Below are 22736 nucleotides of genomic sequence, written 5' to 3' on the forward strand. Positions count from 1 at the left end.
CTCCTCCCTCTTTCTCAGATGCTGGGCTAGCGGGGACTGTTTAACCAAGTGTTTCTATAGGACCCTGTTGTAGTTTAACTCCTGCCCACCAGTAGCTGGGAGGAACAAAGGAGGGGCTCGAGGTCTAACCATTCATCCTTTCTTTGCACTTTAATTTTCATTGATTGGGAAGACAAGGGGAGCCCTTAGGGATTTGAGCTGAAGGGAATGACACGCCTTCAGACGCGATCAGCCCCTAGCCAGCCATCTGCTCCTAACCAAATGGCGTTTTTTCACTCCCCAACCGCATGTCTCTATACTCCCATAACGCAGCGCCCCCAGCCCCGCAGACGCGCGAGGGAGCTTAAGTTAAAGTATGTTCAAGAGACCTACGGTGGTGTTTGCCCGCGCTCGCAGCTGCACACCCTCACCTTGCTCCTCGAAATAGGAGCCTGAACTCTCGCTGAAACCCTTCGGGATGCCCCGGCCGAGTCACGGGGCAAAGGGCAACTGCAGAAGGCCTCCACGTCAGCAGACGCCCGGGGTCGGGGGCTGGGACAGTGAACCGGGGTGTGGAGACGCGGGGCCCGGCTAGAAAATCGGAATGAAATACCTGTTCCCCTTCCCTCCCCCCACCACTGCATTAGACTGTAATAATAATAATAAAAATAATGGTATTTGTTAAGCACTTACTATGTGCCAAGCACTGCTCTAAACGCCGGGGTACATACAAGGTAATCGGGTTGGACACAGTCCCTGTTCCTGCACGAGGCTCACACTCTTGATCCCCATTCTACAGATGAGGGAACTGAGGTCCAGAGAAGTGAAGTGACTTGCCCAAGGTCACACGGCAGACAAGGGGCGGATCCGGGACAGAACGCACCACCTCTGACTCCCAAAACGTGCTCTTGCTACTAGGCCAAGCTGTAAACCCCGCGTGGGGCAGGAGCTGTTCCCGACTTCGTTATCTCGGGTCCATCCACTCAGCACAGTGCTTAGCGTAGCAGCAGCAGCATCCCCCACCCCCTTCCTCTTCCTCCTGGGCTGGGCAGGATGACAGCCGAGGTTTTGGTGGGACGAGCGGCAATCCCCACCGGCAGATTTTGCGTCCCGGCTCCGACTCCCGTCCTACCCTTTTAGACTGTGAGCCCACTGTTGGGTAGGGACTGTCTCTATATGTTGCCAACTTGTACTTCCCAAGCTCTCAGTACAGTGCTCTGCACACAGTAAGCGCTCAATAAATACGATTGATGGTGATGATGATACCCGGGGAGCCGGGTGGCAGGGAGGGGTGGGCACTTGGAAACGACCCTAGAGCAGACCCCCCTCCCCCCACGGCCTCCGGCCCCGAAAAACCAGAAGCTGAAGGCGGGTTCGGTTTTGTGTATCAACAGCTCTGCAGACAGGGCCGAGTTTTGGTGCTCTCTCGGGCGGGCTGTGTACCCAACAGACCCAACGAAAACCAGGGCCGCTTCTCTCCCGAGAAGAATGAGGAACCCGTGTACGGAACAACAAAGTCGAAAACTTCCAGTTAGCCAATCTTGTGTTGATCAAACATGCCAGCTGACTTGGAAGGGGGCCTGAAAGCATGTTTATTAATTAGTATTAGCATCACATCGCTCGTCAACATAGCCTCTGCCTGCTCTCCGTCCCTCAGAGGGTTTTTGTGTTTTTATAGGCATAAAAACCGCAGGCTTAAACCTTCCTGCTGTACACCCGGAGGGGCGCACCCCATCACGTGCCGAAAGGAGGGTTGGATGGGCGCCTCCTAAACGTGTGGGGCTCACACAGCCAGGTACAGCACGTTAGACGTTCTTTAAAGGCAGATGAGGAAATCCTGGGCCGGCGGCACGGATACCCCAGTTACCCCTTACACACTCGCGCTCAGACGGACGGACGGACACGTACACACCCATCCCCTGCTCGATGCCACCGAACGGAAATTTCAGCTTTGGCAGACCGCTGCGCTGATTGTTCAAATATTGTTCAAACCCACGAATATGCGGGGGTTCATGGAGGGCAGGGGATGGGGGAGGTCGGGGTTCGGGGCGCTTCTGCTCCTCCTGGGGCCAGGGTTCGTCCCGGTGCTGGCTCTTTTCGGGGAACTCTTTCCTGTGGGTATTTTTTTTTTTTTGCGGGGGTTGGAGGGGGGGGTGTTGTTTTTTTCCTCGGCGCTGGGAGCCGTGATAAGTTTAGCGCGGAGGTTCTTCCAAAGTTGCAAAGGCATGTGCTGATTTGAATGAGAAAGGGCGGGTCGCGTGGCTCAGCTGGCACCCAGAGAACGCAGATGATGGATAAGCGGCAGCTTAGTGGCTTTTTCTCCCGCCCCCCTCTAACCCCCCCTCCCCTTCTTCTTTTCCCAAATCGCGAATCATCTGCTCCAACCCTTCCTTCGCCTCTTATTTCCATAACAAAGCGTGTGTGTTTACCTGGGACCCTAGAGGGCCGAAGGGGCATTCCTTTGTCTCTAGATCAGATTACTGCGGCCAGCTGCTCTTCCGCCTTTCCCGAGCCCTCTCCCTCCCTTCCTCCCTCCCTCCCTCCCTCTCTTCCCTCCCTCCAGCCCTCCTTCTCTCCCTCCCCTCATCCCTCCCTCCCTCCCTCCCTTCCTTCCTCTCGGGGTCTTTCCGATTGAACTCCCGGGGTGCCCCCGGGGAGGGGCGACGGCGGGGAGGGGGAAGCAGGTTTAATATTCCGGCGAGGGCTGAGGCCGGTCGCGTGCCGCTGTCGGCCCGGGGCCCCTCCACCGGTTCCCGAGGGCCAATTCGGTGAAGGTGGTCAGCCCGGTTCCAGGGGCGGGACTGCACACTCCCCGGGCTACAGAAACACGGCCAAAATCTCCTTCATTCATTCATTCATTTTCTCTCTCTCTGTCTCTCTCTCTCCCTCACACACACACACGCTGACAATAATAGTAATAATAATAGTGGTATAATAATAATAATGATGGTATTTGTTAAGCGCTTACTATGCGCAAAGCACTGTTCTAAGCACTGGGGGGATACAATGTGATCAAGTTGTCCCACGGAGGGCTCACAGTCTTAATCCCCATTTTTACAGATGAGGTAACTGAGGCTCGGAGAAGTGAAGTGACTTGCCCAAGGCCACACAGCAGACTGGTGGCGGAGCCGGGATTCGAACCCACGACCTCTGACTCCAAAGCCGAGAGCTTACTACGTTCTAAACTCTGGGGTGGATGCAAGCAAATCGGGTTGGACAGAGTCCCTGTCATTCATTCATTCATTCAATCATATTTCAATCAATCCATCAATCGATCAATCGTATTTATTGAGCGCTTACTGTGTGCAGAGCACTGTACAAAGCGCTTGGGAAGTCCAAGTTGGCAACGTACGGAGACGTTGGTCCCTACCCAACAGCGGGCTCACAGTCTAGAAGGGGGAGACAGACAACAGAACAAAACATATGAACAAAATAAATAGAATAAATATGTACAAATAAAATAGAGTAATAAGTACGTACAAACATATATACATATATAATGTATTTGTGGTATTTGTTAAGCAAATCGGTTGGACAGAGTCCCTGTCCCACATGGGGCTCACAATCTTAATCCCCATTTGACAGAGGAGGGAACTGAGGCCCAGAGACGTGAAGTGACTTGTCCAAGGCCACAGAGCAGACAAGCGGCGGAGCCGGGATTAGAACCCATGACCTTCTGACTCCCAGGCCCGTGCTCTAGCCACTATGCGACGCTGCTTCTCTACCATCCAGATGCACACGACACACACAGAGTGCGCACCATGAACGTCCTGTCTTCTAGGGAACCCTGTTTAGCTCCAAGGGATTTTCCTGAAGTGCAGTCCTGTCTGCAGGGTCAACTTGCACACCCTCAGGCCCTGGAAAAGGGACCTGTCTTGGCCGAATTGTTGCCAAACTGTACTTTCCAAGCGCTTAGTACAGTGCTCTGCACAGTAAGCGCTCAATAAATACAATTGAATGAATGAATGAATGAGTGCAGAGACAGGTGACCACCTGGCTCCTCTCTCCTCTCTGACTGACCCCCAGGATCCCGCTGCCTCAATTTGGAAGGGCACTCTTCTTTCTAAAACTTCCTCTCTGGAAGTGGCTTGGGTCCTGGGGCTCCTGGATAGGGCCTGCCCGGAGAGGGCCAAGGGTGAGAGGCGGTGGGATGGGGGTGACACCCACTGGGAACCGTGCCACAGCAGGGAGCCGGGGCCTAGAAGCAGCTTCCAACCCAAGTTTTACCCCACGGGTGTCAATCCTTCAACATGATCAGGAAGGATTCTGATCCTTTCAAGTGCTTAATACAGTGCTCTGCACACAGTTAAGTGCTCAATAAATACGACTGAATGATCCCTCCGCGCTTTCCTTTCGGTGCACACCTTAGTGCCTGACCGCTGTCGAGAGACCACAGAGACTCGCTGCTTACGGTTTAGGCTTGGCTGGCCGGCCTTCCAGAAGTGACCGTGAAGAGGAGGAAAAAGAGGATGTAGAGACTGAAGATGAGGAGAAGGAAAGAAGTGGAAGATGGGGAGGAGGAGGAAGACAGAGAAGATGGAAGGGGAAGAGGACGGGGAAGAGAGAAGGAGGATGGGAAGGATCAGGAAAAAGAAAGAGGAGGAGGGGGACAAAGAGGAAAGAGGGGGAAGAGAAAGAAGGGGGAGGACCAGAAGACCAGGAGGAGTTAGGCCAAGAGACCCCAGTCCTCTGCCTGAACTTAGCGGTCCCAAAACTGGACTGACTCTCTTCCAGGATGGAAGGCTATATAACCTGTTATGAATGCTATTTACTGATTTTCCCTGCTTTCTTCACATTAAACTCCAATTTCAAATCCCCTTCACGGTCAGCTATCTAATTTGCTGCACGAACTGACTCTCTCTGCAGTGAACTGGGGTGGTCAGGACACGGAACTGGAAAATTCAGACTTTCCTGTTTTTGTGCATATTCCGACCAAAGGGGAGGGGGAGAGGGGATTGCTCTATTTGCTACGCCAATGATCCCTTCACTGATCCTGCCCTGGCCAAGAGGGGCTCTTGCTGTCCAGATCCCTAGGCCAGGCCGTAACCGACCAGGTCCCGCACTCCCCTCAAAGCCAGGTGGGGCCCCCTCCTCCCCCCAGCCTATAGGAAGAAGTGCAGGTGCACCTGTCGTTCTTCTCTCCCTACTCCAGTCCATATTTCACTCTGTTGCCCTCATCATTTTTCCACAAAACTGTTCAGTCCATGTTTCCCCAATAGACCGTGAGCCCGTTGTTGGGTAGGAATTGTCTATCTGTTGCCGAATTGTATTTTCCAAGTGCTTAGTACAGTGCTCTGCACACGGTAAACGCTCAATAAAAACGATTGAATGAATGAATGAATGAATTGCCCATCCACCTCCGCATCTAGACTGTGAGCCCGTTGTTGGGCAGGGACCGTATCTATATGTTGCCAATTTGTACTTACCAAGTGCTTAGTACAGTGCTCTGCACACGGTAAGCGCTCAATAAATATGATTGAATGAATGAATGAAACAGAAACTCTTCACCATTGGCTTTAAAGCACTCAGTCACCTTGCCCCTTCCTACCTCATCTCATCACACTCCTACGCCAACCCAGGCAGCACACTTCGCTTCTCTGATGCTAACCTTCTCACTGTGCAACGATCTCATCTATCTCACCAACGACCTCTCGGCCACATCCTGCTTCTGGCCTGGAACACCCTCCCTCCGCATATCTGGCAGACAAATATTCTCCCCCCACCCACCTCCTTCAAAGCACACCTCCTCCAAGAGGCCTTCCCTGACTAAGCCTGCTTTTCCTTTTCTTCAGCTCCCTTCTGCAACGCCCTGACTCACTTTGTTCATTCCCCCCTCCCGGCCCCACAGCACTTATGTACATACCTGTAATTTATTTGTTTACATTAATGTCTGTCTCCCCCTCAAGACTGTAAGCTTGGTGTGGGCAGGGAATGTGTCTGTTTAGTGTTATTTTGTACTCTCCCAAGCGCTTAGTACAGCACTGTACACAGTACAGTCAATTGACTGACTCACTCTTCCCCAGGGAAACTCATCAATCACTTCCTTCACTGGGACAAACGAAATCGCCCACCATCACCACCACCGGGCCCCCCACCGAACCAGGAACCCCCCACTTCACCTCCAGCTCCACTGCCCTGCTGTAAACCTAGACTCTAAGCTTGTTGTGGGGAGGGAATGTGCCTGTTTATTGTTATATTGCATTCTCATTCATTCAATGGTATTTATTGAGCACTTATTGTGTACAGAACACTGTACTAAGTGCTTAGGAGAGTACAATACAACAATAAACAGACATTCCCTGCCCACAAGGAGCTTACAGTCTAGAGGGGGAGACAAACATTAATATAAATCAATCAATCACAGACAAGTACATAAGTGCTGTGGGTCTGGGACGGGGGTGGGGGAAGGACCCAAGTGCTTAGTACAGTGCTCTGCAAAGAGTAAGCGCTCAATAAATAGGACTGAACGAATGAATAAATGAAGCTGGGGTTGGGTGGGGATTGGGAGGCCGACATTTGATTTGGGTGCCTATGCCTTCCCTATCACCTCCTTTCCCAAATCTCTGCTGCCCAAACTGCTGAGCTGGTTCCCCTCTCTGCCCGTCTCGATGGGCTAGATGCCCCTTCAGGAACAGAGTCCCACCACCCTCTCCCCTCGCCACCCTGTCCTCCGGCCACCCTCTCCCCGTTCCACCCTGGGAGAAAGCAAGGAGCCTCGAAGAAGGGAACTGTGGCAAGGGCGGTGGTCCGAAGCTCCAGGAAAGGCTGCTCTGGTTGCTTTCCCTCCCGGCCTTCCCTGGCGGCCTGGCCTCCCCTCCCACCTCCCCCCTCCCTTTTCTGTGAGCATCTGCCTGGAGAAGAACAGATGTGAGCACCTGCGGTGACAGGCTGCATATGCTCCGGCCCATTCACAGGCATTCAGGCGGGGGGGCCACAATGAGCAGCCTTTGTGCGCATCGAGTCACTAAATATATTAATCTGTTCTCCCCAGAGCACTGCGCTGTTTAATTTTTCACTAGCAATAACATCTGATCTAATCCTCAAATCGGCTCCCCAAAGCCCTCTCCCCTCCCCTCCTGGTCCTTCCCTCCCCACCGGCCTCTCCTGGAAACGTGTGAAGCTATTCAACCTTCCACCTGTTGCCTGTCGACTTGGGGAGTGGGTTATTGCGAACATCTTGTTGGCTCGGGACGCGCTGGGCATCTTCCGGGCCGTGGCTGCCGCTGGCCCCCCGCCCTGGTCACTGGCCCGCCTCCCCGGGCACTGGCCTTTTGTCCCGGGGCTGGAAAATGACCAGGAGGAATCAAGCCTAAGGCAGAGCGCCGATTCCCTGGCTGGAGAGCTAGCCCAGAAAGAGCACCAGTAAACAGCCGGCCAAGCAGCACCTCAGTATACCCACCCTGGCTGGGCTGGGCCTTCAAATACTACTCATATAAAGTTCTCATGTACAGCTTTGTTTAGGAAACTCTAGTGGTTATTATAAACACTGGTCAATAGGCCACGCAGCCAAAAGGTAACATAAATCTCAGATGTAAGACTTGGATTTTTTGCACAATTTTGTTGCATGACTCTTTTATCTTAGCAGCTCTTATTCTATTTTGATTTGTTTTCTACCACAATGAGTCCTTTAGCCCCATTGTGGACGTCACAATGCCCGCGGACATCAGGCTGTGAATGAAGACAGAAGCAGTTTAAACAAACCAGGCTCCTTCTTTCCTCTCTGTCCATTGTGAGATGAATGGGCCTTCTGCATTCTGCTGCTAGGAAACACTCTTTGCAAAGCTACCCGAATAAATGCCCAGAGAGAAAAGACCCCAATAAACAGCTACCTTATAAAAAAAAAAAGAAGAAAAAAGAGGGGACAGACTTAGGCAATCCTTTTTACTCCAACACATCCCAAAATGCTAGGCAAGTTGAGAAAACAAAAACACACCTTACACAGCACGAAACCTCATCTACCCTTCTGGCCTACCCCTACTCCACTCCCTGACCTCCAAGCCCCTTCCTTCCTCCCCTCTCACCCCCTCGCCTGGATCACAGATCCCACTGGGTCACTCTCCAAATGTTTTCAAAATGCTATTTTTTTTTCTTTGAGGAAAACAAGAACTGGGGAGGGGGGCAGGCGCATCGGTGATCATCACGGTTAAGCAAAGATGTTCAGACAGGCAGTACTAGAGCATCCCCGGGGAGGGGCAGGGGTGGGGGGAAACCACTGATGTTAGTCTAGGTGTTGAGTGGCCAGTCTAGACACCTTCTGGTACTTCCGGCCCTTCCAGTCAAATTGTAGTTTGGGAAGGGGCTCCTGATAATAATAATAATAATAATAATAATAATAATAATAAATTTGTTAAATGCTCACCACATGTCAAGCGTTGTTTTAAGTGCTGGAGTAGATTCCAGTTACTCAGGTTGGACACTGTCTCTGTCCCTCTTTAGGCTCATAGTCTTAATCTCTGTTTTACAGATGAGGTAACTGAGTCACCGAGAAGTGACTTGCCCAAGGTTACACAGCAAGTAAACCTGGAGGCCGGCTGAGGCAATGGAATCAGCTTCTTTAGACTCTCTGGACTGCAGGGGCCCCCACATAGGCTAGGGGCTATGCCATCTTCTAATTAATAAACTTTACTCCCCACCCCAAATCAATCAATCACCAATAGTATTTATTGAGCACTTACTATATGCAGAATACTCTACTGAGCGCTTAGGAGATCAATGGTTCTGAGCACTGAACTAAGACCTTGAGCGAATACAAAAGAATTAATGGATACATCCCTACCCGTAATGAGCTCACAGTCTAGAATTGAGAGTACCCCATGAAGGGGTATGTCGGAAAACCAAACTCTTTCACTCGATCCAGTTGCCTTGTCCAGTCCATTCATTCATTCAATCATATTGATTGAGCGCTTACTGTGTGCAGAGCACTGTACTAAGCACTTGGGAAGTACAGGTTGGCAACGCCATACTGTGAATGTGGGGTGCTTGATAAATGGCGTGTAAGAATGACTATTTCAGGCTGTGCCAAAGACTGAGCTCTTCAAATCATAGAAGGTGAAACCCTTCTCCGTGAGCTGTCATTGGGCCAGCCTTCCAATCCAAATCTGAGGAATCAATCAATCAATCAATCCTATTTACTGAGCACTTATTGCTTGCAGAGCACTGTACTAAGCGCTTGGGAAGTACAAGTTGGCAACATATAGAGACAGTCCCTACCCAACAGTGGGCTCACAGTCTAGAAGGGGGAGACAGAGAACAAAACCAAACATATTAACAAAATAAAATAAATAGAATAGATATGTACAAGTAAAATAAATAAATAGAGTAATAAATACGTACAAACACATATACATATATACAGGTGCTGCCTTTCAGATGGGAAGTTTCTGGGGAGCAGCATGCTCTCGGGGGGGAAGGAGGGGAGGAGTAAGAAGTGGGAGTCAGATGGTCAAGTAAAATGGCCATGAGTCTGTGAGTCAAGAGCGCTAGGTTCTAGTCCCCCGGCCTGCTGTGTCACTTCAGACAACTCACTTGATCTCTGTTTCCTCATCTGAAAAATGGAGAGAATGTGTCTGTCTCTAGTCCCTCTCCCCATGAGAAGCAGTGTGGCTCAGTGGAAAAAGCACGGGCTTTGGAGTCAGGGGTTCAAATCCCAGCTCTGCCAACTGTCAGCTGTGTGACTTTGGGCAAGTCACTTAACTTCTCTGTGCCTCAGTTCCCTCATCTGTAAAATGGGGATTAAGACTGTGAGCCCCACATCATCATCATCAATCATATTTATTGAGCGCTTACTATGTGCAGAGCACTGTACTAAGCGCTTGGGAAGTACAAATTGGCAACATATAGAGACAGTCCCTACCCAACAGTGGGCTCACAGTCTAAAAGGGGGAGGAGGTTATTCCCCAAATGGAACAACCTTATCACCTTGTATCCCCCCAGTGCTTAGAACAGTGCTTTGCACATAGTAAGCGCTTAAATACCATCATTATTATGATGATGATTATTATGTAAGCTTTTAGACCGTCAGCCCCTTGAGGGACAGAGACCGTGTTTAATTTCCACCTGGGTATTCTCTCCCAGCATTTTGTATAGTGTTCTGCGCACAGTTAGTTCTTAATACTATTACTACTACAACTAGGCAGTACGGCCTAGTAGGTAGAGCAGGGGCTTGGGAGTCAGAAGGGCCTGGGTTCTAAGCCCAGCTCTGCCACCTGTCTGCTGGGTGGCCTTGGGCAAGTCACTTAACTTCTCTGTGCCTTAGTTATCTGAAAAATGGGGATCAAGACTGTGAGCGCTGTGTGGAACAGGGACCGTGTCCAACTCGATTACCTAGTAACTACTTCAGTGGTTAGTAGAATGCCTGGCACATAGTGAGCACTTAAATACTACAATTATTATTATTATTACTCTCAGGGATGTTGGGAGGATAAAATGATGTCATTGACATGGACGCGCTCAAGAGAAGAGTTATGCAAAGTCAGGTGCTGCTGCTATAATAGTTAAAATAATATCAACATTAGGTAATCCTTGCAAACATTAAAAATCTCAAAACAATCTCCTGAGAGAGCAAGGGGAGCATTCCACCCCAGTTCAAACCTGGATAATTGCAGTCTGCTGAGAAGGTTGCCTTCTGGATACCTCAGTGATGGGCCTCAGGGCGTACTTTGTGGTGGACTTCATGATGCAGCGTGGCTTAGTGGAGAGAGCCCGGGCTTGGGAGTCAGAGGTTCGTGGGTTGTAATCCCTGCTCCGTCACTTGTCAGCTGTGTGACTTTGGGCAAGTCACAACTTCTCTGGGCCTCAGTGACCTCATCTGTAAAATGGGGGTTAAGACTGTGAGCCCCACGTGGGACTGATTACCTCCCTCCCTTCAAAGCCCTACTGAGAGCTCACCTCCTTCAGGAGGCCTTCCCAGACTGAGCCCCCCCATCCTCTCCTCCCCATTGTCCCCACCCCCTCCCTCTGTCCTACCCTCTTCCCCTCCCCACAGCACTTGTGCAGAGCACTGTACTAAGCGCTTGGGAAGTACAAGTTGGCAACATATAGAGACAGTCCCTACCCAACAGTGGGATCACAGTCTAGAAGGGGGAGACAGAGAACAAAACCAAACATATTAACAAAATAAAATAAATAGAATACATATGTACAAGTAAAATAAATAAATAAATATATAGAGTAATAAATATGTACAAACATATATACATATATACAGGTGCTGCCTTTCAAATGGGAAGTTTCTGGGGAGCAGCATGATCTCGGGGGGAAGGAGGGGAGGAGTAATCACTTGATATGTGTATATTTGTACATATTTATTACTCTATTTTATTAATGATGTGTTTATGTCTATAATTCTATTTATTTTGACGGTATTGACACCAGTCTACTTGTTCTGTTTTGCTGCCTCCCCCTTCTAGACTGTGAGCCCACTGTTGGGTAGGGACTGTTCTATATGTTGCCAAATTGCACTTTCCAAGCACTTAGTAATAATAATGATGATGGTATTTGCTAAGTGCTTACTATGTGTGAAGCACTGTTCTAAGCACTGGAGGGGATACAAGGTGATCAGGTTGTCCCACGTGGGGCTCACAGTCTTAATCCCCATTTTACAGATGAGGTAACTGAGGCCCAGAGAAGTTTAGTGGCTTGCCCAAGGTCACACAGCTAAGTAGCTGAGCCGGGATTCAAACCCATGACCTCTGTCTCCCAAGCCCGTGCTCTTTCCACTGAGCCACACTGCTTAATACAGTGTTCTGCACCTTCTAGACTGTGAGCCCACTGTTGGGTAGGGACCGTCTCTATATGTTGCCAACTTGTACTTCCCAAGTGCTTAGTCCAGTGCTCTGCACACAGTAAGTGCTCAATAAATATGATTGAATGAATGAATAGGGACCGTCTCTATACATTGCCGACTTACTTCTCAAGCGCTTAGTATAGTGCTCTGCACACAGTAAGCGCTCAATAAATACGATTGATTGATTGAGCCCCCTCCTTCCTCTCCCCCTCATCCCCCTCTCCACCCCCACATCTTACCTCCTTCCCTTCCCCACAGCACCTGTATATATGTATACATGTCTGTACATATTTATTACTCTATTTATTTATTTATTTTACTTGTACATATCTATTCTATTTTATTTTGTTAGTATGTTTGGTTTTGTTCTCTGTCTCCCCCTTCTAGACTGTGAGCCCACTGTTGGGTAGGGACTGTCTCTCTATGTTGCCAACTTGGACTTCCCAAGCGCTTAGTCCAGTGCTCTGCACACAGTAAGCGCTCAATAAATACAATTGATTGATTGATTAGTACAGTGCTCTCCCCCTCGTCCCCCTCTCCACCCCATCTTACCTCCTTCCCTTCCCCACAGCACCTGTATATATGTTTGTACATATTTATTCCTCTAGTCATTTATTTATTTTGCTTGCACATATCTATTCTATTTATTTTATTTTGTGAGTATGTTTGGTTTTGTTCCCTGTCTCCCCCTTCTAGGCTGTGAGCCCACTGTTGGGTAGGGACTGTCTCTATCTGTTGCCAACTTGGACTTCCCAAGCGCTTAGTACAGTGCTCTGCACACAGTAAGCGCTCCATAAATACGACTGATTGATTGATTGCTCTGCACACAGTAAGCGCTCAGTAAATATGAATGAATGAATGAATGAATGAATGAATACAGGTCGGGCCCTGCCTGAGGCGGCGGTGTGGGCCTTCCGCGCCTGCGCACGGCGCCCCCGCCGCGGGGGTTGAGGCGGCTCCCTCGGCGCGAGGAACCCCGCTTTCCCTTCCCGCGCACGCGCACACGCGCGCGCCCGGGACCGGAAGCGGAAGTGGGACGACGGAGCCCGGCCTCGTTGCTAGGTAGGGCAGGGGCCCGGGCCCTGGGGGAGGGCGCACGGCGCCGGCGCAGCGTGGCTCAGTGGAAATCAATCCATCAATTAATCATTTATTGAGCGCTCACTGTGTGCAGAGCACTGCACTAAGCGCTTGGGAAGTCCAAGTTGGCAACATAGAGAGACAGTCCCTACCCAACAGTGGGCTCACAGTCTAGAAGGGGGAGACAGAGAACAAAACCAAACATACTAACAAAATAAAATAAATAGAATAGATAAATACAAGTAAAATAAATAGAGTAACAAATATGTACAAACATATATACAGGTGCTGTGGGGAAGGGAAGGAGGCAAGACGGGGGGATGGATTGATTCAATCATCATCAATCATATTTATTGAGCGCTTACTGTGTGCGGAGCACTGTGCTAAGCGCTTGGGAAGTCCAAGTTGGCAACAGATAGAGACGGTCCCTACCCAACAGTGGGCTCACAGTCTAAAAGAAGAGCCCGGCCTTTGGACTCCTCAGAGGTCATGGGTTCGAATCCCGCCCCCGCCCTTTGTCAGCCGGGTGACTCCGGCCCAGTCACTTCGCTTCTCAGGGCCTCAGTGACCTCATCTGTCAAATGGGGATGAAGACCGTGAGCCCCACGTGGGGCAACTTGACAATAATAATGGCATTTATTAAGCGCTTACTTTCATTCAAAGTGAAGCAGCGTGGCTCAGTGGAAAGAGCCCGGGCTTTGGACTCAGAGGTCATGGGTTCAAATCCCGCCCCCGCCATTTGTCATCCCCCGGGCCTGGAATGGCCTCCCTCTGCCCATCCGCCAAGCTTGCTCTCCCTCCCTTCAAGGCCCTGCTGAGAGCTCACCTCCTCCAGGAGGCCTTCCCACAATCAGCCCCTTCCTTCCTCTCCCCCTCGCCCCCCCTCTCCATCCCCCACATCTTACCTCCTTCCCTTCCCCACAGCACCTGTATATATGTATATATGTTTGTACAGATTTATTACTCTATTTTACTTGTACATATCCTATTTTATTTTGTTAGTATGTTTGGTTTTGTTCTCTGTCTCCCCCTTTTAGACCGTGAGCCCACTGTTGGGTAGGGACTGTCTCTAGATGTTGCCAACTTGTACTTCCCAAGCACTTAGTCCAGTGCTCTGCACACAGTAAGCGCTCAATAAATACAATTGATTGATTTGTCAGCCAGGTGACTTCGGGCGAGTCACTTCACTTCTCTGGGCCTCAGTGACCTTATCTGTCAAATGGGGATGAAGGCCATGAGCCCCACGTGGGGCAACTTAATAATAATAATGGCATTTATTAAGCGCTTACTTTCATTCAAAGTGAAGCAGCATGGCTCAGTGGAAAGAGCCCGGGCTTTGGACTCAGAGGTCATGGGTTCAAATCCCAGCCCCACCATTTGTCAGCCAGGTGACTTCAGGCGAGTCACTTCACTTCTCTGGGCCTCAGTGACCTCATCTGTCAAATGGGGATGAAGGCTGTGAGCCCCACGTTGGGCAACTTTATAATAATAATGGCATTTATTAAGCGCTTACTTTCCCCTCGTCCCCCCCTCCATCCCTCCTGTCTTACCTCCTTCCCTTCCCCACAGCACCTGTATATATGTATATATGTTTGTACATATTTATTCCTCTATTAATTTATTTTACTTGTACATATCTATTCTATTTATTTTATTTTGTTAATATGTTTGGTTTTGTTCTCTGTCTCCCCCTTCTAGACTGTGAGCCCACTGTTGGGTAGGGACTGTCTCTATATGTTGCCAACTTGTACTTCCCAAGCGCTTAGTACAGTGCTCTGCACACAGTAAGCGCTCAATAAATAAGATTGATTTCATTCAGCATGAAGCAGCGTGGCTCAGTGGAAAGAGCCTGGGCTTTGGAGTCAGAGGTCATGGGTTCAAATCCCAGCTCTGCGACTTTGGGCAAGTCACTTAACTTCTCTGTGCCTCGGTTACCTCATCTGTAAAATGGGTATTAAGACTGTGAGCCCCCCGTGGGATAACCTGATCACCTTGTAACCTCCCCAGTGCTTAGAACAGTGCTTTGCACATAGTAAGTGCTTAATAAATGCCATTATCATTATTATTATTCATTCAAGCATATTTATTGAGCACTTACTGTGTGCAGAGCACTGGACTAAGTGCTTGGGAAGTCCAAGATGGCAACACAGAGAGACGGTCCCTACCCAACAGTGGGCTCACAGTCTAGAAGGGGGAGACAGACAACAAAACATATTAACAAAATAAAATAAATAGAATAAATATGTGCAAATAAAATAGAGTAATAAATATGTACAAAGATATACATATATACAGGTGCTGTGGGGAGGGGAAGGAGGTAAGGGAGGGGGAGGAGGGGGAGGGGAAGGAGGGGACTCAGTCTGGGAAGGCCTCCTGGAGGAGGTGAAGGCTATGTGCAAAGCACCGTTCTAAGCGCTGGGGAGGTTACAAGGTGATCAGGTTGTCCCACAGGGGGCTCACAGTCTTCATCCCCATTTTCCAGATGAGGGAGCTGAGGCCCAGAGAAGTGAAGTGACTTGCCCAAAGTCACGCAGCTGACAAGTGGCGGATCCGTGATTTGAGCCCATGACCACTGACTCCAAAGGCCGGGCTCTTTCCGATGAGCCACGCTGGTTCACTTGATCACCTTGTATCAATCAATCGTATTTATTGAGCGCTTACTGTGTGCAGAGTACTGTACTAAGCGCTTGGGAAGTACAAGTTGGCAACATAGAGAGACAGTCCCTACCCAACAGCGGGCTCACAGTCTAAAAGGGGGAGACAGAGAACTTAGAACAGTGCTTTGCACGTAGTAAGTGCTTAACAAATGCCATCATCAACACGGCCCCCCTGCTGGGGTCATCATCAATCGTATTTATTGAGCGCTTACTGCGTGCAGAGCACTGTACTAAGCGCTTGGGAAGTACAAGTTGGCAACATAGAGAGACAGTCCCTACCCAACAGCGGGCTCACAGTCTAAAAGGGGGAGACAGAGAACTTAGAACAGTGCTTTGCACGTAGTAAGCGCTTAACAAACGCCATCATCAACGCGGCCCCCCTGCCGGGGTCCAGTTGGGCGTTCAAGCCAGTCCTCACCTCTCTGCCCCTTCCCTCCAACAAGCCCCGCAGTGCCGGCAGGGCCCTCTGTCTGACCTATAAAGCTCCATCCCCTAATCGGCTCCGAGGGGCTTAATTGACTGATTGATTGAGCTCCGTCCCACCTGCCCCCCCGCCTGGGATTCATTCATTCAATCGTATTTATTGAGCGCTTACTGTGTGCAGAGCACTGTACGAAGCGCTTGGGAAGTCCAAGTCGGCAACATATAGAGACAGTCCCTACCCAACAGCGGGCTCACAGTCCAGAAGGGGATAACGATGGCATTTATTAAGCGCTTACTATGTGCAAAGCACTGGCCTAAGCGCCGGGGAGGTTACAAGGTGATCGGGTTGTCCCACGGGGGGCTCACAATCTTCCCCTCCATTTTACAGATGAGGGAACTGAGGCACAGAGAAGTGAAGTGACTTGCCCAAAGTCACGCAGCTGACAATTGGCAGAACTGGAAGGAGCCAGGTTTGGGAGTCAAAGGTCATGGGTTCTAATCCCAGCTCCGCCACTTAGCTGTGTGACTTTGGGCAAGTCACTTCACTTCTCTGGGCCTCAATTCCCTCAGCTGGAAAATGGGGATGAAGCCTGTGAGCCCTATGTGGAACACCCTGATTACCTTGTATCTACCCCAGCGCTTAGAACAGTGCTTTGCACATAGTATGCGCTTAACAAATGCGATCATTATTATTATTATTTAATTGCTTACTATGTATCAAGCACTGTCCTAAGTGCTGGGGTAGATACAGGGTAATCGGGTTGGACACAGTCTCTGTCCCACATGGGGCTCACACTTTTAATCCCCATTTTACAGATGAGGTAACTGAGGCCCAGAGAAGAAGCAGCGTGGCTTAGTGGGAAGAGCGCGGGCTTGGGAGTCAGAGGTTATGGGTTCTAATCCCGGCTCCCTCACATCAATCAATCCATCAATCGTATTTGTTGAGCGCTTACTGTGTGCAGAGCACTGTACAAAGCGCTTGGGAAGTCCAAGTCGGCAACATATAGAGACAGTCCCTACCCAACAGTGGGCTCACAGTCTAAAAGGGGGAGACAGAGAACAAAACCAAACATGTCAGCTGTGTGACTTTGGGCAAGTCACTTAACTTCCCTGTGCCTCAGTAAAATGTGAGCCCCACGTGGGACAACCTGATTATGCATTCAGTCGTATTTACTGAGCGCTTACTGTGTGCAGAGCACTGTGCTAAGTGCTTGGGAAGTACAAGTCGGCAACCATGTCTCTACCCTAGTGCTTAGAACAGTGCTTGGCACATAGTAAGCACCTAACAAATACGAACATTATTATTAGTAAGTGAAGTGACTTGTCCAAGGTCACACATCAGACAAGTGGTGGAGCCGGGATTAGAACCCACGACCTCTCCCCCAAGCCTGTGCTGCTTCTTCCTACCTGCATCTCCCCATCCCGGTTGGACAGTCCAGTGGGACTGGGATTCCTCCCGGAGGGGCCTGGCAAGCCCAGACCACCCCTCACTCTGGGCAGCGTGGCACCGTGGCTCAGTTGGAAAGAGCCCGGGCTTTGGAGTCAGGGGTCATGGGTTCAAATCCCGGCTCTGCCAATTGCCAGCTGTGTGACTTTGGGCAAGTCACTTCACTTCCCTGGGCCTCAGTGACCTCATCTGTAAAATGGGGGTTAAGACTGTGAGCCCCCCATAGGACAACCTGATCACCTTGTAACCTCCCCAGCACTTAGAACAGTGCTTTGCACATAGTAAGCGCTTAATAAATGCCATCGTTATTATTATTATAGAGCCCAGCCTCGGAGTCAGAAGCTCATGGGCTCTATTCCCGGCTCCGCCACTTGCCTGCTGTGTGACCTTGGGCAAGTCACTTGAAGCAGCGTGGCTCAGTGGAAAGAGCCCGGGCTTTGGAGTCAGAGGTCAGGGGTTCGAATCCCAGCTTCGCCACATGTCTGCTGTGTGACCTTGGGCAAGTCACTTAACTTCTCTGAGCCTCAGTTCCCTCATCTGTAAAATGAGGATTAAGACTGTGAGCCCTACGTGGGGCAACCTGATCACCTTGTATTCCCCCAGCGCTTAGAACAGTGCTTTGCTTATAGTAAGCGCTTAACAAATGCCATCATTATTATTATTATTATTATTATTATTATTCTTTGGGCCTCAGTGACCTCATCTGGAAAATGGGGATTGAGACTGGGAACCCCACGTGGGACAGGGACTGTGTCCAAACCGATTTGCTTGTATCCACCCCAGCGCTTAGTACAGTGCCTGGCACATTCAACCACTCATTCAATCGTATTTATTGAGCGCTTACTGTGTGCAGAGCACTGTACTAAGTGCTTGGGAAGTACAAGTCAGCAACACATAGAGACGGTCCCCACCCAACAGCGGGCTCACAGTCTAGAAGGGGGAGACAGACAACAAAACATATTAACAAAATAAATAGAATAGTAAATATGTACAAGTAGAATAGAGTAATAAATATGTACAAACATATACACATATATACAGGTGGTGTGGGGAGGGGAAGGAGGTCTTTTAGACTGTGAGCCCACTGTTGGGTAGGGACTGTCTCTATATGTTGCCAATTTGTACTTCCCAAGCGCTTAGTACAGTGCTCTGCACATAGTAAGCGCTCAATAAATACAATTGATGATGATGAAGGAGGTAAGGTGGGGGGAGGAGGGGGAGAGGAAGAAGGGGGCTCAGTCTGGGAAGGCTTACTGGAGGAGGTGAGCTCTCAGTAGGGCTTTGAAGGGAAAGCGGGCATCCCTTCAAGCGGCACATAGTAAGGACTAAATAAATACCACAATAATTATTATTATTATAGCAAGCACTTAAATGTCATTATTATTATTATTATTATTGTTGTTGTTATTATTAGTGGATGCATCACCTGGAAGAATTCTCTCCCTCAGCATCCTCATTCACCGATGGGTCTAGAACAAAGCTGAGCTGTCAAAGAAAGAGAGGCAGGCAAGCACTTAAATACCATTATTATTATTGTTGTTGTTATTATTATTAGTGGATGCATCACCTGGAAGAATTCTCTCCCCCAACATCCTCATTCACCGACGGGTCTAGAACGAAGCTGAGCTGTCAGAGAAAGGGAGGCAGGCAAGCACTTAAATACCATTATTATTAGTGTTGTTATTATTATTAGTGGATGCATCACCTGGAAGAATTCTCTCCCCCAGCATCCTCATTCACCGATGGGTCTAGAACGAAGCTGAGCTGTCAAAGAAAGAGAGGCAGGCAAGCACTTAAATACCATTATTATTATTGTTGTTGTTATTATTATTAGTGGATGCATCACCTGGAAGAATTCTCTCCCCCAGCATCCTCATTCACCGAAGGGTCTAGAACGAAGCTGAGCTGTCAAAGAAAGAGGCAAGCACTTAAATACCATTATTATTATTGTTGTTGTTATTAGTGGATGCATCACCTGGAAGAATTCTCTCCCCCAGCATCCTCACTCACCGATGGGTCTAGAACGAAGCTGAGCTGTCAGAGAAAGGGAGGCAGGCAGGGGAGTTGAGGTTCCAAGCCTTAAAATGTAGGTCCACTTGTTGTGGACATTTGAGCTGTTTGCAGCTACGGGCCCCTTACTTCTGTTTAAGATGGAAAACCAGCTACTCTCCGTTAGTCTGGTACATTGGCAAAAGGAAGGATGCTTGCTTTGACTCCATGTTATTTCTTGGTGTCTTTTTTTGAGAGCTGGGTATTTAAGTTAGAGGAGTCATCAGAATATCATATTGTCCACAAGTTAAAAGAACACTTCAGTAGTGCCATTTGGTAGGGGTAAAATTCTGTTTACACAGTCCTGTAGTTTTCGCATCCATTCTTCAATGTCGATTTCGCCAAATTACCCGGCTAGGTAGACAATTCCTATAAATATATGTTTCACAGTGAGGAAACTGAGCTGAGCTGAAACTGAGCCACAAGGAGGTTTTGACCTGCTTAGAATAATAATAATTATGGTATCTGTTAAGTGCTTACTGTGTGCTAAGAGCTGTACCGAGGAGAAGCAACGTGGCTCAGTGGAAAGAGCACGGGCTTTGGAGTCAGAGGTCATGGGTTCGAATCCCAGCTCCGCCACATGTCTGCTGTGTGACGTTGGGCAAGTCACTTAACTTCTCTGAGCCCCAGTTACCTCATCTGTAAAATGGGGATTAAGACTGTGAGCCCCACGTGGGACAACCTGATCACTTTGTATCCCCCCAAGCTCTTAGAACAGTGCTTTGCACATAGTAAGCACTTAACAAATGCCAATATTATTATTATTATTACCAAGTGCTGGTGTGATTATGAGCATATCGGGTTGGACACAGTCCCTGCCCCACGTGGGGCTTAGAGTCTCAATCCCCACTGTGCAGATGAAGCAACTGAGGCTCAGAGAAGTGGCTCGCCCAAGGCCACACAGCAGACAAGTGGTGGAGCCGGGATTAGAACTCATGACCTTATAACTCCCAAGCCCATGCTGTGTCCACTGCACCATGCTACTTCTCTCAGCAAGTGGTGGAGGAAGCCACTCAGCCTTTGAGCCTCTCCTAGCCTCAGTGATGGCACTGGAATCATCCAAAGCGTGGAATTCCCTGAAAGTTCTTGGGAAATGATGGAGTAGGGTGAGGAGGAGGATGGTGGTGAAGTCTCCCATGTAGAGGGACTGCTGAGCCTTGGGCCTGAGACTTCAGGGACCCACAACCTGTGTGAAAGAATTGATTTCAGTAAGGGTGTAGTGGCTCGCACAGGCCAAAACGTTCATTTAGTTTCTGGGTCCTTTATGGGGGAAAGGAAAGCGATCAGCCAGCGGTGTTTATTGACAGTGCCTCCAGAGTGGGGAGCGACATGATTGCTAATCATGAGAAGCAGCCTGGCTCAGTGGAAAGAGCATGGGCTTTGGCGTCAGAGGTCGTGGGTTCGAATCCCGACTCCGCCACATGTCTGCTGTGTGACCTTGGGCAAGTCACTTAACATCTCTGTGCCTCAGTTACCTCACCTGTAAAATGGGGATTAAGATTGTGAGCCCCACGTGGGACAACTTGATCACCTTGTATCCCCACCAGCGCTTAGAACAGTGCTCTGCACATAGTAAGCGCTTAACAAATGCCATTATTATTATTAATAATAATAATATAATAATAATTATTAATTCTGCTGGCCTCTCCCAAGTACTCAATACGGTGTTCTGCACACAGTGGGCTTTCAGTCCACGCTGCTGATCGAGGGACCCATACTACTGATTGGAGGCGGACCCCCAGAGGGGGAGCAAGTTCAGCCTCGGCACAGCAGTAAAGGAGTTAAAAAAAATATGGAAAAAGTAATATCCACCCTGCCTTTCTAGATTGTTTTAAACATTTCATTTCACACCACCTTGAAGCGGGGTGTGTGGGAATTGCACATGAATGGTGTGAATATTTAGAGCTTGTCAGAAGTAAAAATACCCGTAGTCCCCCTTTAATGTCACAAGTTCGCAATCCATTTCCTATCCAAATTTTTCCTTTTAATGCCATAGTAGAGCACTTTGTAATGTAACACTCCAGAGCTAATTTGTAATTCAAAATGCGAGGAATCAGCAGTGTGAAAGACAGGAAAGCCAGCCTCCCTGCTTAATTAAAACATTTGAGTGAATTTCTTCCCGACTGGGGCCAGCAAAAAGGGGAAACATTTGAATAAAATCAAAGTGAGAGATCAGCTAGCTCGATGCCTTGCAAAATAAAGAGGAGAAAGGTTTTGTGAAATTCAGTTGACACTTGCGGGCTTCGGTAGAAAATAGTTGAAACGGACACCCTCTTATTGGAGAGGGGGAGGAGCCGCACCCGGGATGGAAGTCAGTGACTGTCCAAAAGGGCAGGAGGGAGGGTTTAGCTTTCAAGCCGCCTCCTAAATCCATCTCCCCTTGCTTAGGTCGATGCCTAAATCCATCTCCCCTTGCTTCTGTCGATGCCGTTTGCATTTGCAGCATTGCTGCACGGTGACTGGAGGAGCGAGCTCAGCCCAGGAGCCGAGTCTCGAGCCCCTTGACTTCCAGTGGGGAGAGCTGAGGGGTTTCCCAAATGTAAAGCATTTTAGAGGAGGCCAAACAGCCATGACAATCTAGCTTGGACTGTGGTGGGGACTGCCAGGAAGCTTTTTGGGTAGAAAGGTGTGTGGAGGTTGTGCAGATGGAGGCAGGTGGCATTCCCAAGACCATTCCCAGCGAGGGAAGACCAGGATGCTGGCAGCGGCCAGCTTCCACAGGTCACCCAGTCAGTGGGTGATCGCCGACCGGCTTTCCCTGGTCGATCGGGTGTTCTCAAGCAGCCGCTCACTGAATAATGCGGGGATGTCAGGCCAGCCTTCTCATCGACTGGGTGACCTTGGCCGGCACTCACTGAGCGGGCCGGGCGATCTCGGCGGGCCCTCGCCGAATACCTGGGCGAGTTTAGTCTGGCTTTTACCGATTGAGAGACTGTATGTCGGCTTTCACCGGTGATCGTAGATAGGCTGTTTGAGTTCCTCCGTCCCGACTGCAAGATGAATGGCTCGAATAGCACTGCACCAAGTAGAGCTTCCTTGCTTCCCTGTGGGGACCGAAGCAGCCTGGCCCAGTGGAAAGAGCGCGGGCTTGGGAGCCAGAGGTCATGGGTTCGAGTCCCGGCTCCGCCATTCGTCTGCTGGGTGACTTTGGGCAAGTCACGTAACTTCTCTGGGCCTCAGTTCCCTCAGCTGGAAAATGGGGATGAAGACTGTGAGCCCCACGTGGGACAACCTAATCACCTTGTACCAGCGCTTAGAAAAGTGGTACGCTTCGGTTGGTGTGTCTTCTTTTTTAAGAAATTGACCACAGTTCCCGCGT

The 22736-nt window shown here is 49.5% G+C and overlaps 1 protein-coding gene across 2 annotated transcripts in view; it reads left to right on the forward strand.

Moving 5' to 3' along the window:
• Window positions 1–19088: 19088 nt before the first annotated feature.
• Window positions 19089–22736, forward strand: part of FAM120B (family with sequence similarity 120B) — a 73472-nt gene continuing 69824 nt past the window's right edge. For both annotated transcript variants that reach the window (XM_038742804.1, XM_038742805.1), the window contains exon 1: window positions 19089–19153. The gene's annotated coding sequence lies outside the window, so the exon portion shown is untranslated. The remainder of the gene's footprint in view (window positions 19154–22736) is intronic.

Source organism: Tachyglossus aculeatus, unplaced genomic scaffold (assembly GCF_015852505.1).
Source record: "Tachyglossus aculeatus isolate mTacAcu1 unplaced genomic scaffold, mTacAcu1.pri scaffold_187_arrow_ctg1, whole genome shotgun sequence".
NCBI classification, from domain to species: Eukaryota; Metazoa; Chordata; class Mammalia; order Monotremata; family Tachyglossidae; genus Tachyglossus; species Tachyglossus aculeatus.